The 23,785-nt window shown below is 42.1% G+C and overlaps 1 long non-coding RNA gene across 1 annotated transcript; it reads right to left on the reverse strand.

Moving 5' to 3' along the window:
- Nucleotides 1-2,374: 2,374 nt before the first annotated feature.
- LOC132380310 (uncharacterized) lies at nucleotides 2,375-5,591 on the reverse strand. The gene is made up of 3 exons (XR_009507729.1): nucleotides 5,518-5,591; nucleotides 3,972-4,173; nucleotides 2,375-2,650 (listed from the first exon to the last, which is right to left on the reverse strand). It is a non-coding gene; the product is annotated as an uncharacterized LOC132380310 (long non-coding RNA).
- Nucleotides 5,592-23,785: the final 18,194 nt, after the last annotated feature.

The raw sequence follows: 23,785 nt of genomic DNA on the forward strand, positions 1-23,785 counted from the left end.
TGGTAGAATTCAGAAACAGGAAGAGAGCAATAACTCTACTGGGCGTTTTTTATAGACCCCCCAATAGTAACAGAGACATCGAAAAGCAGATAGGGAAGCAGATTCTGGAACAATTCAACAATGATAGGTAGTAGTATGGGTGATTTTAACTTTACTAATATTGACTGGCAACTCCTTAGAGCAAGGGATTTAGATGGGGTGGTGTTTGTTAGGTGAGTTCAGGAAGGTTTGCTGACACAATATGTAGATAAGGCAACTAGAGGAGAGGCTGTACTTGATCTGGTATTGGGAAATGAACTTGGTCAGGTGTCAGGTCTCTCAGTGGCAGAGTGTTTAGTAGGTAGTGATCATAACTCTACCTCCTTTACCATAGCACTGGAGAATGATAGGAGCAGAACATTTGGGAAAACATTTAATTGGGGTAGGGGGAAATATGATGCTATTAGGCAGGAACTTGGTAACATAAATTGGGAGCAGATGTTCTCAGGGCAATACCCAGCAGAAATGTAGCAAATGTTCAGGGAACTTATGCATGGCGTTCTGCATAGGTATGTTCCATTGAGACAGGGAAAGGATGGTAGGGTAAAAGAGCAATGGTGTATGACGGATGTAGAAAATCTAGTTAAAAAGAAAAGAAAAGCTTACGAAAGGTTCAAGAAACTAGATACTGTTAAAGCTCCAGAAAATTACAAGGGTGCCAGGAAGGAGCTCCAGAATGAAATTAGGAGAGCTAGAAGGAACAATGAGAAGGCCTTGGTGACCAGGATTAAGGGAAACCCCAAGGCATTCTACAAGTATGTGAAGAGCAAGAGGATGAGCCATGTGAGAATAGAACCAATCAGGAGTGAGAGTGGAAACATGTGCGTGGAGCCGGAGGAGGTAGGGGAGGTACTTAATGAATAACTTGGTTCAATATTCACCAGTGAAATGGACCTTTCTAACCAATCTTATATTTTTTGAGGATGTTACCAAGACAGATGATGAAGATAAGGCAGTGGATGTTGTCTACTTGGACTTTAGCAAAGTATTTGACAAGGTTCCACATAGGAGGTTGGTCAGGAAGATTCATTTGCTCGGCATTCAAGATGAGGTAGTAAATTGAATTTGATATTGGCTTTTTGGGAGAAGCCAGAGAGTGGTAGTAGATGGTTGCCTCTCTGACTGGAGGCCCATGACTAGTGATGCACTGCAGGGATCGGTTCTGGGTCCGTTGTTCTTTGTTATCTATATCTATATTCTGGATGGTAACGTAATCTGGGTCAGCAAATTTGGAGATGACACCAAGATTGGGCATGTAGCGGACAGAGAGGAAGACTATTAAAGCTTGCAGCAGGATCTAGACCAGCTGGAAAAACAGGCTGAAAAATAGCAGATGGAATTTAGTGCAGACAAGTGTGAAGTGTTGCACTTTGGGATGACCAGCCAGGGTAGGTCCTACTGAGGGAACAGTAGGGCAGTGAGGAGTGCTATAGAACAAAAGGATCTGGGAATACAGGTCCATAATTCCTTGAAAGTGGCGTCACATGTAAGTACAGTCCAAAAGAAATCTTTTGGCACATTAGTCTTCATAAATCAATGTATTGAGTACAGCAGATGGGATGTTATATTGAAATTTTATAAGATGTTGGTGAGGCCTAATTTGGAATATTGTGGGCATTTTTGTTCACCTACCTACAGGAAAAAATGTAAATAAGACTGAAAGAGTACAGAGAAAATTTACAAGGATGTTGCCAGGACCTGAGTTATAGGGAAAAGTTGAATAGATTTGTTCTTTTTTCCCTAGAACATAGAAGAATGAGGGGAGATTTGATAGAGGTATATGAAATTATGTGGGGTATAGATAGGGTGAAGGCAAGCAGGCTTATTTCTACTTAGGTTGAGTGAAACTACAACTAGAGGTGATGGATTAAGGGTGAAAGGTAAAATGTTTAAGGGGAACATGAAGGGGAACTTTTTCACTCAGAGGGTGAGGTAAGAATGTGGAACTAGCTAGCAGCATAAGTAGTGGATTTCAGCATTTAAGAAAAAATTGGATAGTTACTGTACATGGATGGGAGGGGTATGGAGGTCTATGGACTGGGTGTAGGTCGATGAGACTAGGCAGATTAATGGTTCAGCATGGATTAGATGGGTCGAATAGCCTGATTCTGTGCTGTAATTCTCTATATCTCTATGATCCTCATTGCCACAGTGCCAGCTATAATAGCACTAGGAGTTGTATAATCCACTGATAGAAAGTTAAAAACAATTCTGAATGAAGAATATAGAAAACACCATGGGCATTTTGGAAAATTTCCCATAGCATTTCATAGTTTTCAGAAGAGCCAAAGTAGTAATAGGGTGTGAGAAAAGAGCAGGGCTCATGTTGAAATGGAAAAGGATTACAGGGAGATTCACAACAGCTCCCTCTCAGGAGTGCTTGGATGTAGGATTGCCATTGTTCCTCTTACAGGCAAAAACTCGTTCTTCAGCAACCCGTCCAGGTTCCGCTGCACCATTGGAGTAGAGTCCTCTCTGCTTCCCACAACTGTGCCATCTAATCATTCAGCAGTAACTTCTCCTGTGGCTGGAAGAACGTTGCAGGATGTGCCATTAAAAGCTGCTTGCGTTGATGGTTCCTGCTCTGCCCCATGCTGACATCTGATTGGACCTGCAACACATCAATAAGAAAAGCTGAAAACAAACTAATTCTAATGAAAGGCTGTCACACTGAAACATTAACTTTCTGTCTGTCTTTCTCACTCTTCCCCAAATCTGCTTAGCATTTCCAATATTTTCGAATTTCAGAAGTTCAAAGTTAAAATTAAATTTATTATCAAAGCACGTTTCATTTTCAAGTTTCATTCCCATGTTTCATTTTCTTGCGGGCATTGACAGTAGAACAAAGAAGTACAATAGAATCCTTGAAAAGCTACACACAAAGATTGACAAACAGCCAATGTGCCAAGGAAGACAAATTGTGCAAATACAAAAAGTGAGTTAGAACACATTGGGACCAGTACATTTTGGCCCAATTTCATGACTGCCCCAAATGACTGAAGTTTCATGAAAATAATTAAAAAGGTATAAAATAGACAAACTACCCTTTAAGTGGGTATCAAATTATGAATTTAAATGAAATAAGTTCAAATTAGAACACTACCAATACTACTACAGTACTATAAAACTGTGTTAATTGCTAATAGTTATCGATGGAAGAATTTATCCAGTGTATACTGCCGTGTACTTGTGACTATAAATATACAAAATCTAGTGACACCTAGTGCAAATAATGGACTGCTTTCATGAAATTCTTTCGATAATTGTATCCTCCAAATCATTATTTTCATTGCAACCTTCAGGATAATTGTTGTTACCTTCAAATTTTTCATAGTGCCTAACTTGTTGAAGTAGTGAAGTCATTTCATTTTCACTCCCAGCCATTTTTTGCATCTCCAAGCCTGAATACTTGAAACCATAGTAAGCAATACAGTTCTGAATCATCTTACTGCTTATTGCTCGGCAGCTATCAGTGACAAAAAACACTGCTTTTTAAACACAAACACATGCAGCTGACACTATTTTAAAACTATTTGTTCTAAGCATGACATAGTGTCCAACGGCCACACAAATTCATGCTATTGACACTAATTAGAAACAGTTCAGCAAGTCTCCTGTCCGAATTAAGTGGCCGTGTCCCAAATAAACAGAGAATCATGGCTATTTTCTCAATTAGCTTTTGTTCTTTAAGAGTTGTCCCAAGTAAGCACCGATTAGCTAGTGGCCCAATTAACCACAATAATAATCATAATAATAACAAATCAATAATACTGAGAACATGAGTTGGAGAGTGCTTGAAAGTGATTCCATAAGCTATGGAATCTGTTCATTGTTGTGTTGAGTAAAGTTATTCGCGCTGGTTCAGGAGCTTGATGTTTGAAGGGTAATAACTGTTTCTGAACCTGGTAGTGTGGGACATAAGGCTCCGTTACCTCCTTCCAGTTGGCAGTAGCAAAAAGAGAAGATGGCCTGGATGGTGTGCTTTCTTGTGTCGGCGTTCCTTGTAAATGTGGGGAGGGCTTTGCCTGTGATGGACTGGGCTGTTTCTATGCTGTGTTTTCTTGACATTTTCAAAATATCTGGATTCCTTCTCCATTCCTCCGCTTACACATACAGTTGTGTTTTATCAGTGTGCTAAGAGGGACAAAAATAACTTTAAATTTCAATTCACAAAGCCAAATGAAATCATGCAGAGCAGCTGAAAAAATATAATTTAACATTTAATAGTTTGACCAAGAGTAGTACAGCAAAGAAGCATAGGTAGGGACAAACTAGAACAATATAATTGAATTAATATCTCTCTATGCCCTCTGGCAGGTGCTGAAAACATAACCTAGCCTTAGATTTTCTATTTTTGACACACCCTTTGTAGCAGTGTTTTATTGTGCCGGGACCATTGTTAAATTATCTGTACACCACCAAGGACTTGTCCCACAATGGCCTGCTTTACTAAATCAAAGTCATAAACTTTTCTTAAGAGTTGGCCTACATTCCTTTGCAACTTGCACATGGAATTTTAACCAAATTCTCACCAGAGCATTCGGAGCAAGAGCTTTAGTTTGCAAGTTGCTCCGACAGCAGGAGACTGAGGTGAGTGTGTGTGGGAGGGGAGAGGCAGGACTGATGGCTGGTGGCTGCAGGCCCTCTCTTCAACAGTTTCTCTCTGGGTGTTTGATGCTCTGGGGCAGATGATGAATGGAGATGAGGCTCAACCTCGCAGAGCTGGCAGGCGAAACCGGAGGGAAGATCTGTTTCAGCACAAGTGACTAATGGCACAGCAGGATTGCCAGAGGTGTGGGAGCAGTTTGCTTGCCCACTCTGTCAGCTGAGCCGGTGGGAATCTCGTGGAGGGAAGGATCCGGGGACGGGGCGGCTGGAGTGGGGTGGGGGAGGGAAGAACGTGAAGGGAGTGACACACAGATGGATAAACACAGAAGGAAGTCAGATGGCAGGATCGATGAGCGAGTGCATTTGCAAGCATTAACAAGGCAGTCTACATCTGTAGCTCCGGACAGCAATCAAATCAATGCAGTGATTTTGCAGCAGATCCTGACCTCAGCACCATTCTAATCCTACTCTCTCAGCCTTTGGCAGTCAAGAGCCTGATCTCTGGAATTCCTACATTATACCTCTCAGCCTCTTGATCTTTTAAGAAACGGTTTGAAACCTTTTCATTATGAACAAGTTTTTTCTGCAATTGGCTAGAATTTCCTCATGACTTGGTGTCAAATTTTGTTTTGTAACTGCCCTGGAAAGTGCCTTGGGATGTTTCTCTACACCAAAGGAGATTCATAAGCCCACGTTGTTATGTTTGGCTTAGTGCCATCAATAATGTACAGATGCGAATGTATGAAGATGCACTTCCATGCCAATTCATGTCTAAGTTTAGGGGAAAAAGCTCCTTTCTTGATCTACCTGTGGTCCTGGGATTTGGGCTAATTAACCCCAAATGACCAACTGAAGTGATTCAGTGCTGACCTGTAATGATGATTGCAATTCCACCTTCTTTCCACGCTGGGAACAACAATGCCATTGCTTCACGGAGAGTGCCTGAATGGATGGGGAAACAAAAATCATTAGTGGGATTCTGGACAGAGGCACAATCTCTACAAGTCACCCTCTTTTGTCCCAAGGTATTCGCGCTGTCTCACAATTTGTTACATTCATTTATTAGGATGCGCAATTACTGACAAGGCTAGTGTTCATCCCAGCCCCCCTGTCTCCCCTTGAGAAGGCAATTCCTTTGTTAGTCTGTCCCCTGCTTACTTGCTCATCAATTCCATGTTTAAGTGTATATAGGTGCACACTTTAAGAGCTGTGATGTGACGTGAATGGTTACATTTATTTTTATTTTTGTTAATAAGTTACGGATAATTTGTCATGTAAGTTTTGTGTAGTTTATGTTAATTTGAGTTTATATAATTTGTCTTGCTTATAATGTATTGTGCTACCTAAAGCTAATTTTTCATGGTGTATGTCCATGACAATAAACCTGAGCTTGAATCATTGTTGAATTAGTCACTGATGTGAACTGAGAGTTCCAACAAGGCATATAATAAAATTGCAGTTCTCTCCTTGTTACTTGCATGACTATACTAGTACCTCATTTAGAAAGCAGAATGTGTTCCTTGAAATGAGAGACAGATAGAATCAGTTCTAAATGGGTCATTGCAGCATTACTGGGCTTCAGGAGAACAGACACCAGTCCTTACTGAGAGGACTAGTGGTGCCACTTCAAGTTCCTGGGCATCAATATCTCAGAGGGTCTATCCTGGGCCCAACACATTAACGCAAGCACAAAGGCGGCTTGACAGCTTCATTAGGAGTTTTTGGAGATTTGGCATGCCACCAAAGGCTGGGGCAGACCATTCACACTGCTTGCATCATTGCTTGGTCCAAAGGATCAGGAGAGAGTGCAGAGGCTCGTAGGCTTAGCCAGCTCCATCACAAGCATAACCCTCCTCACTATCGAGGATTTCTTCAAAAGGTGGTGCATCAAGAAGACGGCATCCATCATTAAAGATCCTTACCATCCGAGTAAGGCCCTTTTCTTGTTGCTACCATTAGGGAGGAGTACCAGAGCCTGAAGACTTAGACTCAACAGCTTAGGAACAGCTTCTTCCTCTCCGCCATCAGATTTGTTGGACAGTCCATGAGCACCAGCTTGCCACCTTTTTATTCTGGCATCTTCCCCTACCCTTCTCAGTCCTGACAGAGGGTCTCGGACTGAAGTGTTGATCTTGAATAAACATTGTTTATTCATTTCTATAGATGCAGTTGAGGTCCTCCAGCATTTTGTGTGTTTTGTTTTGGATTTTCAGCATCTGCAGACTTTCTCAAGTTAATGGTCTTACTATTCCTCTTTTATCTATTAAACTGTTATAAATGATCATAATTCTTACATCTTGTACTATATCACCACTGCAAAACAACAGATTTCGTAATATATGTCGATGATAATAAAACTGATTATGATTATACACGCAGTGGCCACTTTATTAGGTACACCTGAACACCTGCTCTTTAATGCAAATATCTAATCAGCCAAACATATGGCAGCAACTCAATGCATAAAAACATGCAGACATGGTCAAAACATTCAGTTGTTGTTCAGACCAAACATCAGAATGGGGAAGAAATCTGATCTAAGTGACCTTGACCATGGAATGATTGTTGGTGTCAGAAGGGGTGGTTTGAGTATCTCAGACAAGGCTGATCTCCTGGGAATTTCACACACAACTATCTCTAGAGTTTGCAGTGAGTGGATAGTTTCTGGGTGAAAATGCCTTGCTAATGAGAGAGTTCAGAGGTTAAATGACTGGTTCAAGCTGACAGGAAGGCAACAATAACTCAAGTAACTACATATTACAACAGTGGTGTGCAGAAAAGCATCTCTGAATGCACAACATGTCGAACCTTGAGGTGTATGGACTACAGCAGCAGAAGATCACAAACATTCGCTCAGTGGCCACTTTATTAGGTACACTTTATAAAGTGGCCAGTGATCCTACACAGACTGATGCGCCATTGTTAGTGTTGGGAAGTCACTGTAGACCCCGGTCCTTTCCTGTTGTGCGCTGCTTTACCTGGTGCAGGAACTTAAGCAATTTTCTATTCTGCCTGGAATTTGGCACAAGTCCGTCAGTGAATTGCTCCATCCTTGGTGTAGGGAGGCTGCCTGTGAATGCTGGCGTTGGGCAGGCTGTGGCGAATGGTGTGCTAGTTTAGTGCTGAGAAATCGAGCTCAGGACATCACTCCAGCCAACATGGTGATTGCGGGCCACTGCTGGGGAATGGAGGCAACTGACAGCCAGTACACTTCTGTCTGTGGTTGGTTGTCAGGGAAAAGACTGCATCACCATTTCCTTGCTCAGCTGCATAGCTCACTTCGGCTCATACTTCTATCTTTAGTATTAATTTACTTATTTAGAGATACAGTGCAGAATCTTAGCGGCTGCCACCACGGCAACCCCTGACAAGCCTGATTTAACTCTAACTACAGGACAATTTTATCATGACCAATGAACCTACCTGGTGTATCTTTGGACTGTGAGAGGAAACTGGAGCACCAGGGCAAACCCATGCATTCCACAGCGACAATGTAGAGAGACGCCATATAGGCGGCACCAGAATTGAACTCTGAACTCTGACTCCCCAAGCTAACTTTGCATTGTGCCAACTGCTACGCAACTGCTACAGTACCATGGAGTAAACGCAGTGGTGGGCACTGGCCCCTGAGGTCATTGCCTGGCTGTGAGTGAATGTGGCCAAGTCCATGAGACAGTCAGTACTGGTGGGAGAGCTCTGGTTTCATACATCGCGTGTTGGTACCATTCTGTCTGAATGAGTCTAATGAACTGCTCTTTGGTGACCTTCTCTTCTCCTGCACTGGAACGGGTAGAGGTCATGCAGTGAAATTTGGCAGTGAAATGTCTGAGACCCAGCTGATGGCATTGAACTTTCTAGAGGATGTCAGCACAACTCTAACATTGTATAATTATAATGCTGTGCTACTTTGTTGCTGTATCTCGATTAGTCACTTGGATACTGCACATCAAATCAGAATGTCATTGTGGATGCACTCTAGCTGCCTCCTAGCAGGCGATAGTTGTACGGGAATAGGGAAAGGTTCCAATTGGAGACGATTCTCCAGCCACAGTTGACGAGATTGTCAGAGCTACTCTTGCTGATGTCTCATTCATGCATGCGCATACCATCTTGAGGTGGAGTGGATGACGAGATTGGGCCCTTCTGGAGAGGGAGGCACAAGCAGATGGTGAGCCAACACTGCCTAAAGAGAGGAGCCACGGTCTAGAGGCGCGGAGGATATTGGAAGCACACATATGGAAGGGTAACAAGGGTAACACACTGGAGTTGCAGGTATGGTGGTGAACGATCAGTACATGGTGGATCTGATGTTGCCCTGCTTGGTGTGTTGCAGGCCACACCTCTGCTGTAAATGTTTATACTTTCCATCAGGTGCACCATGAATTCTTCCAGAGAGGGGCAGATGGTTCCCTTTTGCTGGTTGACTTCACCCAGGTGAAGTGTTTGAATTGTGCACCCGCACAGAATGGGCCACCAAGACTCTCAAGGAACTGGTATCTGTTAATGGTTCACAATCCTCCACTCCAATGGAATTTGGCACGGTTTAACCTTACCACGGCATTCAATGTCTAATGGGGAAGATGAACGCTCTGTCTACAACAAAGGGATCTGAGCATTGACAGGCATTTTCTCTTTCAGCCCCATTCTCCTTTATTCTCTCTGTAACCTTTGACACTTTTACTAATCAAGAACCTTATCAACCTGCTTTAAATAGATCTAATGCCTTGGCCTCCATAGCCACTTGTGGCAATGAGTCCCATAGGTTCGCCACCCTTGGACTAAAGAAATTCCTCTTCATCTCTATTATAAGGGGATATATTTCTATTCTGAGGCTCTGCCCTTTGGTCCTGGGTTCTACCACTATTTGAAACATGTCCACTTTATCAATATTCTGTAAGTTCAATTCGATTCCACCTCCCCCCACCACCCCATTCATCCAGCAAGTACAGGCACAGAGCCATCAAACACTCTTCGTACATTAATCTTTTCATTACTGAGATCACTCTAGTGAGCCTCCTCTGAACACTCTCCAATACCAGAACAGTCTTTTGCAGATATGGAGACCAAAACTGTTCACAATGCCCTGGAAGACTGTCTTGATAGCTGAGGCTAGTGGAGCCCAAGCTAGGAGGACAGATGGAGGGTAAAATATGGAGCGAGAATGGGTAACACAGGTCAGAACATCAGGAGAGATTGTTCTGCAGTTGAAGGGAGTGTATGGCGGTACTGGGAGTCAAGGACTGTATGAGGATGATGGGTGAGGATGTTGATGTGTACTTTTTGTTAGGCCTTTTAACAAAGAACCAGAAAAAAATACAGAGTGGATCTGTTTATAAGCGTGTTTATTACTTGCAAGAAGAAGAACCCTTCCACCCCTTATGGATGGCAGGAAGGTACTGATGTACAGCTTGCAAAGTTCAATTTTTATACAAGTTTTCAGGCTACTCTTTGGCTGTTATCCGTTCTGAGAGTCAGCTCCTCCACTTAGCAGTCATAGTATTCAAGGCCACAAGTATATCAACTTCCCTTTAGATATAAAATGACCAATGACCAGGACATTACATGCTTCCTGCCATCTACACACTTAGCTTATAGTAAAACACTATGGGATTGTACAGGTTCCATTTTATCACATTACAAGATAAAATAAATTTTAAAAGTCTCGAAGTTTTAAATATATTTCTACAGTGCCAAAAGCCATATGTCAACAAATGGCACATACACATGATATCCCCTATCTCCTGCTAAATAGGATTAAGAAAGGCATGAATTTGTATCTGATATTGTTATGTATTTAATATTTCAGTAATAGTAGAGTAATATTGTAAATATATTGTTTGATTAAATATTTGTTGTTTTCTTAAATAATACGTTATGGGTTATATGTAAAAGTACATGAATGGCAGATGATTTTACACCAACAAGTCATAAATGCATGCCTGACTAAAGTACACTCTATGTTTTTCTTTCAATTAGTTTTATGTTTTAGTAGTAAAAAATTTGACAGTGGAAACAAGAACATTTTAAAATGAACCCAAGATGAGTATTGATGGAGCCACTGAAGCACAACACGTTCTTTCTTCACAATGGGGAGAGTAAGAGACGTTCGAGTTAAAAAGAAGTGCAGCACATTTTTGTTGTTTAGATGTGCAGCAAGACAATCAAGTTAAAATAAAAGAAGAAAATAGATGAAAATTATGGATTCATAAATATTGTGTACAGGGCGATACTAATAATAAATTTTTAAAAAGTTGAAATGGCAGGCTACATCAGAAAGATAGACACATTCATTTGCAAGCATGATAACTGGCTTTTGGTTACTGAATGAGTTGAAAAGCATTTTGAAGCAAATGACGTAGGCGGTGAGAAATGAGTGCCTGTTTTGCTGAGTCTAATTGGTGGAAGAGCATACCATTTGCTTTCCAGTCTGACTGCTCCAATCATACTAGCTGAAATGAGCTTTGCTCATATGGTGAAAGTAATGCAGGGACATTTAGAACCAAAAAATCTTGTTGATTGCAAAATGCTTTAGGTTTCATAAGTGGAATCAAAAGGAAGGGAAGTTCATTTCAGCTTACTGGGTTGTATTGAAGAAATTGTCTAGCATTGCCAGTTCAGTGATGTGCTTAATAATGCACTGAGCTTTCATTTACATCTAGGACCAGAGGGCAAAGCCTCACAATGGAAAGGTATAAATGAACTGAGATGACTGCACAATGTTCTGCACCATTCTTTACTCCGCAGATAGTGAAGCTCTTCATACCCAAAGGACCTGGACAGTATCCAGGCTTGGGCTGACATGTGGCAAGATTCATTTGAGCCATACAAGTGCCAGGCAATGACCATCTCCAACAAAAGAGGCTCTAACCATTGTCACCATCACTGAATCCCCTAGTATCAACATCCCGGGGGCTTGCCATTGACAGGCACCTGAACTGGTATAGCCATATAAACACTGTGGCTACCAGAGCAGTCAAAGGCTAGGAATCCTGCGGCGTGTAACTCACTTTCTGACTCCCCAAAGCCTGCCCACCACTCACAAGGCTCAGGTCAGGAGTGTCTTGGAATATTTGGCACTCGCCTGGATGAGTGCAGCTCCATCAACACTCAAGAAGCTTGACACCATCCAATACAAGGCAACCCACTTGATTGGCACCCCTTCACAAGCATCCAACCCATCCACCATCGACGAACAGTTGTAGCAGTGTGTAGTACCTACAAGATGCACTGCAACAACACACCAAAGTTGCTAAGGCAACACCTTCCAGACCCAGGACCACTATCATCTCGAAGGATGAGAAGAGCAGATGCCTGGGAACACCACCACTTGGAAACTCCCCCTCCAAGTCAATCACCATCCTGACTTGGAAACATACCACCGGTCCTTCATTGGCGCTGGGTCAATTACATGGAATTCCCTCCCTAACAGCACTGTGGATGTACCTACACCTCAGGGACTTCTGCAGTTCAAGAAGGCAGCTCATCACCACCTTCTCGGGAAGCACTTCACACTTAAATGAGCAGGTGAACTCACTACACCAATGGAAGTGGCAGCCAGATCTGCAACTGAGTTGCAGACAGGAATGAAAGTGAAAATGAACCAAGTTACAATGTCTAAACAGAAAGCTGCCTGGCCAAACAAATTGTGTTACTGTTGTGGCAGGGGCTCACATACACCAGACCAATGCAAGTTTCATGACGAAACTTGCAGTAAGTGCCATAAAGTAGGACACAGACTAAGAGCAAGTCGGGCAGACAGAAATAAAAAGATGGTATGGGGAAGAGAAAAAAAGATAAAAAGTGGAGTTGAAGTTTCAATTAGAGCATGCTGTTGATGAAAAACATGATAATGATGAGAGTGACACAGACTAGGTAGCCTTGAGATTTACAATGTGAAAACTAACAAGAGATAAGTAATATGGCTTACACAAGAAGTGAATGGCAAATAAATTAAAATAGAATTGAGACACTCGCTTGGCTGGTTCAGCCTTTTCACAAAGTGATTCTGAACAGCATTTTAAAGATACTGAAGCCTACAAATATCCAACTAAGGATTTATACTGAAGTAATATCAGTATATTCCTGTGGGAAATACAACTACCAACAAGCCACATTGGGCTTGTATGTGGAAAAACAGGAGGGCTGGCATTGTGGGCTCATGATTGGCTGAGACAACTACAAATCGATTGGAAATCCTTCAGAATTTGCTTACCACATTTCGTGCAATAGAGTCAGCTGAAAGCAAATTAGGAAAGGTTCTGGATGATTCCACAGAGGTGTTCAAGGACACCATTGGTGTACTCAAATATATTGAGGGTATAATAATGTTAAATGAAAATACCACACCCAAGTCTTACGAAGCCTGCCCAGTCCCTTATACCATCCAAGATAAAGTAGCCAGTGAGCTAGGTTTCATGGGGGCTGAAGGAATTCTTTCAAAGGTGGAGTGGAGCCCATGGGTAACACCAGTGTTCCAATGAAGGATGGGCTTATTTTAAGGTCACCATCAACTCAGTAGATCAATACTGTCTGCCCAGGATAGAGGATATATTTACAAACTTTTCTTAAAAGAAATTGGACTTAGCTGAGGGCTAGCTGCAGTTAGAGATGGAAGAAAAGTCGTAAGTGTTTCTTACCATCAACACTCACAAAAGGATTTATCGCTAGAATAGGCTTAACTTTGGAGTTGCATCTGCATCTGCATTCCAGCAGAAAGCTATGGATCAGATACAGCAAGGCTGCCCAGATGCTTAGCGTTACCTGGATGACATTACTTTATGGCTAAGGCTGACAAGGAACATCTCAAAAATCACAGGACGGTGTTAAAAGGATTATAAGGTTATGGACTCAGAGCATGATGCAACAAATGTGAATTCTTTAAACCAAGCATCACTTACTGTGATCACATCGTTTACACCCAAGATTTTCACCAGTGTGCTGAGAAAATTCATGCAGTGGTGGATGCCACAAGGGCCAAAGAACATGTCCTAGTTGTGATCCCTTTTAGGATTTGTCAATTACTATAATAAGTTCCTGTCAAACTTGGCTACTTTGTTACACTCCTTGAACTCACTAGTACAGATCGGGGAGAAATGGCAATGCACAAAGCAGTATGACATGGCTTTCAAAATGATATGGAAAGGGGTGACGTCAGACATTGTATTCGCACATCATCCAGTGAAGCTTGCCTGTGACACTACACCTATGGTTATAGGTACAGGCATGTCACATGTTATGAGTGATGGAAGTGAACACCCCATTGCCTTTGCATCACGTTCCCTTACCACCGCAGACAAAAATTACACACAGATAGATAGAGTGGCCCTGAGGTTGATTTGGGGTGTTAAGCCTTTCAGCCAGTTCTTGTAGGGGAGAGAGAACCCTCATTACTGATCATCAACCACTAGTGTCCATTTTCAATCCAGCTGGAGGGTATTCTACCAACAGCAGCAGCACAAATGCAGGGATGGGCTCTGTTTCTTGGACAGCACAATTATAAGATCAAATACAAGAGGACAATTAATCCTGGAAATGCTGAAGGATTGTCTCACTTATTGTTGCAAAAGAAAGGACCTGAAAAAAATTGCAAAAGGGAATATGTCCTCTTGACATATTCTCCCTATTACAGCAGAAACGATGGAAAAGAAAACTAGAAAAGACCCCACATTGTCTTACGTCTACATGGCAAGTCAAAATGGCTGGGATGTGCAGCAGAAAGTCCAGTTCTCCCATTTTTATCAAGACCGGCTTGATAGGGCTTATGTGGAGATTAAGAGCTGAAGTATTAGATGTTACGAATGTGCCACAGCTCTGAGGGGCTGAAGGGTGCGGGGTAGGCCCCTCCTTTTTGAGAATCGCAAGATCACTAAAGAGTCAGTTCAGGAGACCCAGGAAATGAGAGAAAGAGTTGGAATGAGCTGGCCTCCGAAAGGCGGAGCCATGGATACCGGCTATTGTCTCTTGGAGACGGACTTGTGTATTGAATCCAGTACGATGCATCGAAGCCCCAGGCAATGAACCGAGGGGGAGGTTGGTGGAGGGATTGCATCATCCCAACCTGATTGACATCTGAGACCCTGTGAGTCAGGATAAAAGAGGGTCTGTGGGAACAGCCCCTCAGATGCACCAGAAGAAACGCTAGTGATCCCGTAACAGCGAAAGCCGGTGGGAAGGCCACATGCATCCGTTTCCATTTGCCCCAGAATTGGTGTCCTTTACCATGGAAGAACGGTTTTTAGCTAACAAAGGGGAAATCAACTCCCAATGACTCTCGAAGGATTGACATCATAAAAGGAATGGGCAAGTTTTAACCCGTCTTTCTCTCCAACCAGAAAGCTGCAGCTTGAATGAACTAAAGTGATTTTTATATTTCCATCGGACAATACATTATCCCCTAGACAACGATAGAGCTATTCCTTATTGATTATTGTTATACTCGCGCTTTTAGATTTAGTATTAACGACATATATTATCTGTATGTTTGCATTGATATTATTTTTGTGTATTTTTATCAATAGATACTGTTAAAAATAGTACCATCAGACTTCAATGGACTTCTCTATCTTTTCTGGTAAGTGACCCAGTTACGGGGTACGTAACATAGAGGAGCTACATATCAGACATCTAGGCATGATCAAAATGAAAGCATTGGCTTGCAGCTTTGTTTGGTGGTTGGGATAGATCAGGAGATTGAGCAGCTTGCCATACACAGTTCAGGAGCCAACGCATCCAGAAGAAGCCAAGAGCAGCACCTCTCCGTCCCTTGGAATGGCCTGCAACAGGAACACACTTTCTACAGGGGCACAACTGAGAGCATCCTGACTGGCTGCATCACTGCCTGGTATGGGAACTGTACTTCCCTTTATTGCAGGGTTCTGCAGAGAGTGGTGCGGACAGCCCAGCGCATTTGTAGTCATCTGTAGTCCCACTATTCAGGACATTTACAAAGACAGGTGTGAGAAAAGGGCCGGGAGGATCATTGGGGACCCAAGTCACTCCAACCACAATCTATTCCAGCTGCTACCATCCGGGAAATGGTACCACAGCATAAAAGCCAGAACCAACAGGCTCTGGGACAGCTTCTTCCACCAGGCCATCAGACTGATTAACTTATGCTGATGTGAGTGTATCTCTATATTCCATTGATTGTTCTATTTACTATAAATCATTATAAATTACTATAATTGCACAATGCACATTTAGACAGAAATGTAACGTAAAAACTTTTATACCTCGTGTATGTGAAGGATGTAAGAAATAAAGTCAATTCAATTCATTGCTCTGTCAGAAGTTTCATGTGGACTTTGCTGGACCATTCATGGGCACAAATTTCTTGGCATTAGAGAATGCAGCCACAAAGTGGCCGGGAGTGTTCCCAATAGCCTTCATTACAGCCTTGCACACGATTGATGTGTTGAGAAGCTTCTTCTCAAGAGCTGCCATTCTAGAACACTTAGCCAGTGACAACGGACCACAGTTTGTTGTGGAACGGCTTTGGTCATTCCTGAAATTGAATGGAGTACCTCATATTACAACTGCACTGTACCATCCAGCTACAAATGGCTTGGTGGACATGTTTGTCCGGAGTCTAGCAATGTCAGCAGAACACACTACACTAACACCTCACCAGAAGATCGCCATTTCCCTCCTTGCCTAATACAAGGTAGTACACTCCACAACCAACAACTCACCCGTTATGTTGTTCCTGGCTCGTCCATGGCATTCATGCTCGGATCTCCTCAAACCCAATCTCAGAAGGAGTATGCAGGACAAATATCTGAGACAAAATGAGTGCTCCTCAAACAAGCATGTTCTATGTTCCACTCCTGAGCAAGCAGTTCTAACACAGGACTATGGTGGTGATCAAAAGTGGGTACTTGGAAAGATTGAGGTATAGAACTGGACCACTCTCCTATGCAGTGAAGATTGTGTCTGATGTCATTAAATCAATCATCTAAGGAGAGCAGAATCAATTGTTGAAGCAAGGTTTTCAGACCTGTCAGAACCACTTCCTGCAGTCCCAGAGTCAGTTCCTACAACCACCACAGAGGAGGCCCCAGTATCTGAGATTGTTTCACAGCCACAAGTCTCACCTGCCAAGCAGAGTAACTCATCTTGTCAGGAAAGATATTATCCCACAAGAGTAAGAAATCCTTCACAATGACTAAATTTTTAGGCCTGAATGGGACAATTTAAAATTTCCTGTGCTGTGTAAAAGTACGTGAATGACATACATCATTACACCATTATGTCATAATTGCACGCTTCACTAAAGTAAAAACAAAGTACACAAGTTTATTCCCAGCTCCGTGTTTTGCTCTTAATTAATTTTATACTTGGGAGTTACAAAACGTAACCGAAATGGAGTTGATGGACCTCCAGTGCTGTATGAGTCTATGATGGTATTTGAAAGTACAGATGCTTAGGATGAGTCTATGCAATAGTCATGGGATTGGTTCCATGGGGAGCAAATGTGGGGCCTGACATAGGCGTGGGGGCATAAATGGCCTCAAATCAAGTAGGTGGCAAACAACTTCCAGGAAGCGTAACTGATCCGAACCGAGTGCACTTGGGTGGATTTTCTTTTGTCAGAGAAAAGCACTTGCAAATCCTCCCTGGAAAATATAGAATCATCACTGACTCACTGGAATCTCTGGCTCAAGACTGTGCAACATGCTGAAGAAGAGAAACTTCTCAGAAATCACTTTGTCCTTTTTCAGCCTCTCAGATGAGATCATGTGGAAGGCTGGGGTAAAGGGTGGAATAAGCCCAGTGACTTCTCTCATCAAACTCTATTTATTCCCCTTGTGTCGGAGGCTTTGAATTCCACATAACAGTCATCAGTCACCTCAGAACCTGTGCACCCGTACAGGAGCAAGCCTTCCCTTTTCCAAGAGACGATCTGAGAAGACAAAGAAGGTCTCTACAAGCCTTTCTTTCTTGTGGACTTTGATTTATTTTTTACACTGCAGAGAATCTTGGCATTGTTCGGATCAATTAAAGACTTGTATCGGTTAGCTAAACATTTTTGTCTGGTCATTTCCTCAGCCAGTAGACATGGAGATTCATAATGGCTCTAACCTCTCACACCTTGAGTCACAGGACGGCCCACCACCATCTCAAAGGGGAATGAATGGTATCTATTATGGTCAAATGATCTGGCAATTATAATCCAAACGGTAAATTAATGGATTAATACTTGTTAAGATTCAATATATTGGCATTGCAAAGGTGGATGAATGGGTTACATACCTATAGAGATCTTTGCATCAGCTTTTCTAGGAGGTGAATGAGAAGTTTCAGATAAGTAGAAACATGCTGATTGAAATCCTGTTGATAAACTGACCTCAGGGGTCCAACAAGCAGCCAGACCCCCATTAAAAAAAAACAATATTGTCAGGTTCCCTTTTATCTTGGTAAAAGAAGATTTGATATTAAAAATCTAGCCTCGTGAATGCCTACAGGATTCAATTCACAAGTATTACAAAAGACATACTCACAACAAAAGTGAATACAGCTTCAGAAATGACAGCATTTTATCGGCGACTTGCAAAAGGTTACAAGGCCCAGGTGAATATGTATGTGACTGAGATTCTCATCCCAGCTCACAGAGCACTAAACTAATGCAAAGCTTAACTTCATCTATGCTTGCATACAGGTTTTATGAAGCTATTCTATTTCTGTGTGGCATATGATCTTTGCTGGGAGTAGTTTATGGCAATTAGTATGAAGAGGAAGCTACTATCTTGAAATTCAGAGAAACACACACGCACACACAAACACACACACAGACACACACACACACACACACACACACACACACACACACACACACACACACACACACACACAGTAAGATGAAATGAAAGTCTTGTTGATCTGATTGATGCATGGTCACATTAAGGACTTACTTCTCCTAACAGGAAGTGAAATGTCCTGGTGCAAAGACTTCCTGTTCTGTGAATCTTTGACAAAACAATTTGTCTTTCTGACCTTGGCATTTTTTTATGTCGGTCTCCTCCCTGGAGTAGAGAGAGGAACAGTGCCCTGAACTGCTTTTCCAGATAGCTGTCAGTTCTCCTTGAATGAGACACAGGTGTATGTGGGGTTGTTAGGCAAGGACAAATTCTGCTTCAGTAATATAGAGTCATATAATACTACAGCGCAGAAACAGGCCCTTTGGCCCATCTAGTCCTTGCCAAACTGTTATTCTGCCTAGTCCAATCGCCTTGCACTTGGACTATTGTCCTCCATACCACTCCCATACACGTTCCTAACTTTTAAATGTTGAAATTGATCCCACATTCACCACTTACGCTGGCAGCTCATTCCACACTGTCACCACGCTCTGAGTGAAGAAGATCTCCCCCCCCCTCCATGTTCGCCTTAAACATTTCACCTTTCACCCCCTAACCTATGACCTCTAGTTCTAGTCTCACCCAACCTCAGTGGAAAAAGCCTGCTTGTGTTTATCCTTCATAAGATAAAATACCTCATGCTCCTACACGCCAATGAATAAAATTGTCTACATCTTAAAGCATCAAGACATTATTAAAACTCACATGCAATAATCCTGATACAGAGTTTCAACCCAAAATGTCAACAATTCCTTTCCTCCTACAGATACTGCTCAACCTCCAGATGGTTTTTTGTCCCATATTCCAGCATTTGCATTCTCTTGTGTCTCACATATAATGATAGCTATTTGCATAATCAATTAAAAATGACCATAATGGAAAGATTAAAATTATTTTCATCAGTAACATTTTGTACTTTTCTGTCCTTCCAGTCTTCCTCTTCTCCAAGGATGTCACAGTGGTGCAAAGTTCAAAATTCAAAGTGAATATATTATCATTGGTATATAATCCAATTATATGCTAGTAGGTCAAATATGATGGCAGAATATAGTATTAATGGTAAGACTCTTGGCAGAGCAGGGTCCAAGTCCATAGGACGCTCAAAGCAGCTGCGCAGGTTGACTCTATGGTTAAGAAGGCATATGGTGTGTATTGGCCTTCATTAATCATAGGTTTGAGTTTAAGAGCCGAGAGGTAATGTTGCAGCTATATAGGACCCTGGTCAGACCCCACTTGGAGTACTGTGCTCAGTTCTGGTCGCCTCACTACAGGAAGGATGTGGAAACGATAGAAAGGGTGCAGAAGAGATTTGGAAGGATGTTGCCTGGATTGGGGAGCATGCCTTATAAGAATAGGTTGAGTGAACTTTTTTCCTTGGAGTGACAGAGGATGAGAGGTGACATCATAGAGGTGTTTAAGATGATGAGAGGCATTGATCGTGTGGATAGTCAGAGGCTTTTTCCCAGGGCTGAAATGGCTAGAGAGGGCACAGTTTTAAGGTGCTTGGAAGTAGGTACAGAAGAAACGTCAGGGTTAAGTTTTTTTATGCAGCAAGTGGTGAGTGCATGGAATGGGCTGCCGCGATGCTGGTGGAGACAGACACGATAGAGTCTTTTAAGAGACTCTTGGATAGGTACATGGAGCACAGAAAAATAGAGGGCTATGGGTAACCTTAGGCAATTTCTAAGGTAAGGACATGTTCGGCACAGCTTTGTGGGTTGAAGGGCTTGTATTGTGCTGTAGGTTTTCTATGTTTCTAAGAAAGACAGATACATTTCTGGGTACAAAATGAATCAGGTAAGTTGAGAGGAGAGAGGTGGATGGTACTGAAATAAAGGATCAGCCATTATCATCCCATTTGTTCCAACAGGCTCAAGGGGCTGAATCACCTCGTCCTGTTCCTATTTTATGTAGTTCTATATCTGCACTGAAAAGTTATTGTACCAGGAATTGTAGTCCAAGACCACAATCTTGAAGTTTCAAGAATAATTCAGTAACCAGTGATTACAGTGACTTTCCAACCCCACTTTAGGAAAAGGTTCAAGTATCTTGCAAAATTACTTAGAGGCTCGCTAGTTATAATTCCACATTGGACTGGATCAGTTCAGGAATAATCCTGTGTTTGGCAATCCTGTTATATTTGCCCTTCCTGGGAGATTGGCCACATAGCACCAAGCATGCAACCCAGTGAGATACCAGCTTCAGTGATGCTGCCATAGGCAATGTCAGCCAGCATAGCAGGGGGTATGACACCAAGTAAACAGATGGAAGGCCGTGAGGGAACAAAGTTTGGAAAAAGCAGCAAAGGTTGCCTTCAATACTGTGTAATTCTTGGCACAATAGCTAGGGTGCCTAAGGCATTTGCACAGTACTATATTTGTCAAGGTGGAGTGCAGAGTGAGCTTGTAAATCTGGAAGGAGCACCATGGGAGCAGTATGGGACGGGCGGCAGAGAAGGAGTGCCAGGGGTATAGGTGCAGACACACCCAGCCCTGAGACACCAGGCAAGGTCATATGATTCCAGGTCACTGAGCATTACCGAGTGTCTCTCTGGTGCTTTCCGCTCCCTCCCCTTTCCCTTCCCCTTTTCCCAACCACGATACCCCTCCCCAGCCCCTTTCCCACTCTCAATCACAATAGAGTCCCATATCAGAATCGGTTTTATCATCACTCACATACATCATAAAAAATTTTTTTGTGGCAGCAGAACAAGCATTACGTAAAGTTACTACAATACCGAGCACCCTAACTGAATGTAGTATGTGCCTAAGACATTTGCACAGTACTGCAGTAAGAACAAAAGGATAGCAATGGACAAAGTTATTCCTCTGGAAGATCAGAGTGGTGATCTATGCTTAGAGTTAAAAGAGGTGGGGGAAATCTTAAAATTGCATCTGTCGCAAGAGGAACACAGTCTATAGAAGTGAAGTAAGAAGCCGTGAGGTCGTGGACCCTATACAGATTACAGAAGAGGAGATGTTTCCTGTCTTGAGGCAAATTAGGGTCAAGAATTCCCATTGCTGGCTTTATGTTTCCTCGGACCCTGTGGTCCAAGGGAACTCTACTGTACCGTGCAAAAGTCTTAGGCATCTTAGCTTTATTCAGTGCTGATAAAAAGTATTCACCTCCCTTGGAAGTTCTCATGTTTTATTGCTTTACAACATCGAATCACAGTGGATTCAATTTGGCGTTTTTGACACTGATCAACAGAAAAGACTCTTTCCTGTCATTGTGAAACCAAGTTTCTACAAATTGGTCAAAATTTATTACAGTTATTAAACACAAAATAATCAATTGTATAATTACTCAACCCCTTCAAGTCAATATTTAGTAGATGCATGCTTGGCAGCAATTACAGCCTTGTGGATAAGTTCCTATCAGCTTTGCGCATCTGGACATTACAATTTTTCCCATTCTTCATTACAAAACTGCTCAAGCTTTGACAGATTGCATGGGGATTGTAAGTGAACAGATTTTTTCTTGTCCAGCCACAAATTCTCAATTGGATTGAGGTCTGGACTCTGGCTTGGACACTCCAGGACATTAACTTTGTTGTTTTTAAGCTATTCCTTTATAGCTTTGGCTTTATGCTTGAGGTCAATGTCTTGCTGAAAAACAAATCTTCTCCCAAGTCATAGTTCTCTTGCACACTGCATCTGGTTTTCTTCCAGGATTTCCCTGTATTTTACCAATTCATTTTACCCTCTACCCTCACAAACCTTCCAGTTTCTGGTGCAGTGAAGCATCCCCACAGCATGATGCAGCCACTACTATGCTTCAGGGTAGGGATGGTGTGTGTTTCATGATGGGCGGTGTTTGGCTTATGCCAAACATAGTGTTTAGTCTGATGGCCAAAAGTTGAATTTTGGGTTCATCATACCATAGAACCTTCTTCCAGCTGACTTCAAAGTCTCCCACACGCCTTTTGGCAAACTCTAGCCAAGATTTCATGTGAGTTTTTTTCCAACAGTGGCTTTCTCTTTGCCACTCCCCCATAAAGCTGTGACTGGTGAAGCACCCAGGCAACAATTGCTGTATGCACAGTCTCCCCCATCTCAGCCACTGATGCTTGTAACTTCTCCAGAGTTGTCATTGGTCTCTTTTGGTGGCCTCCCTCCCTCACTAGTCCCCTTCTTGCATGATCACTTCAGTTTTCAATGACATCCTACTCTAGGCAGATTTACAGTGGTGTCATATTCTTTCCATTGCTTGATGATTGACTTAACTGTACTCCAAAGGATATTCAGTGACTTGGAAATTTTCTTGTATCTTGTATCTTGTATTTCTTGTGCTTTTCAATAACCTTTTTGCAGAGTTGCTTGGAGTGTTCTTTTGTCATCATGGTGTAGTTTTTTACAGGGTACTGACTCAAAAGCAATTGGACCATCCAGATACAGGTGTATTTTTACTACAATCAATTGAAACACCTTGACTGCACACAGGTCTCCAAAAACAGATCTCTATTTAACAATTGATGTGCCTTCTAAAACCAATTTGCTTCACCAGTGATGATTTAGTGTGTCATATTAAAGGGGGGGGTGAATACTTATGCAATCAATTATTTCATGTTTTATATTTGTAATTAATTTAAATCTCTTTGTAGTTTTCTCCTTGACACGAAAAAGTATTTTTCTGTTGATCAGTGTCAAAAAAAAACCCAAATTAAATCCACTGTGATTCAATTTTGTGAAACAATAAAACATGATAACTTACAAGAGGGAGGTGAATAATTTTATTGGCACTGTATATGTGCCTAAGACTTTTGCACAGTGCTGTAGATGCCCAAAAATGCATAGGGCATTGCTGTCAGCAGTAAACAGTCCTAATGCTCATTTGTCATATTCATGCCTTTAAAAATTGTCAACTGTTATTTGTCCTTGGACTAGAGAAATCCATGGAAATGAAGGGGAACAATTCCAGGAGTACCAGGAAGAAAATAGAGTGAATGAGATAATTTTTATAATAATCATTTTTCTCCCATTAGTTTTGACTCCCTCTCTTCCAAGATGTGCATCATCTATTTCATTTCGGGTAGTTCTCGTACATCTTGCCTAAATCTAAGTCTGAAGTTTGATTAATAAGCTATTCAACTCGAAAGTTTTCACAAATAAGTTGGATCAGAGATCTCCCCGCAGAGACAGCAACATACAAAAGTTTATTCCAAAGTTTGCTGGAAAGTGATCAGGGTCTGAAATATTCAAGAGTTTCATAATCCCTCCCATTCTGAGAACTTAGCACTGACCCAAGATAATGATGTTTCAGAAGCGGAGCCCAGCGTTCAA

This window comes from Hypanus sabinus, chromosome 23 (assembly GCF_030144855.1).
Source record: "Hypanus sabinus isolate sHypSab1 chromosome 23, sHypSab1.hap1, whole genome shotgun sequence".
NCBI classification, from domain to species: domain Eukaryota; kingdom Metazoa; phylum Chordata; class Chondrichthyes; order Myliobatiformes; family Dasyatidae; genus Hypanus; species Hypanus sabinus.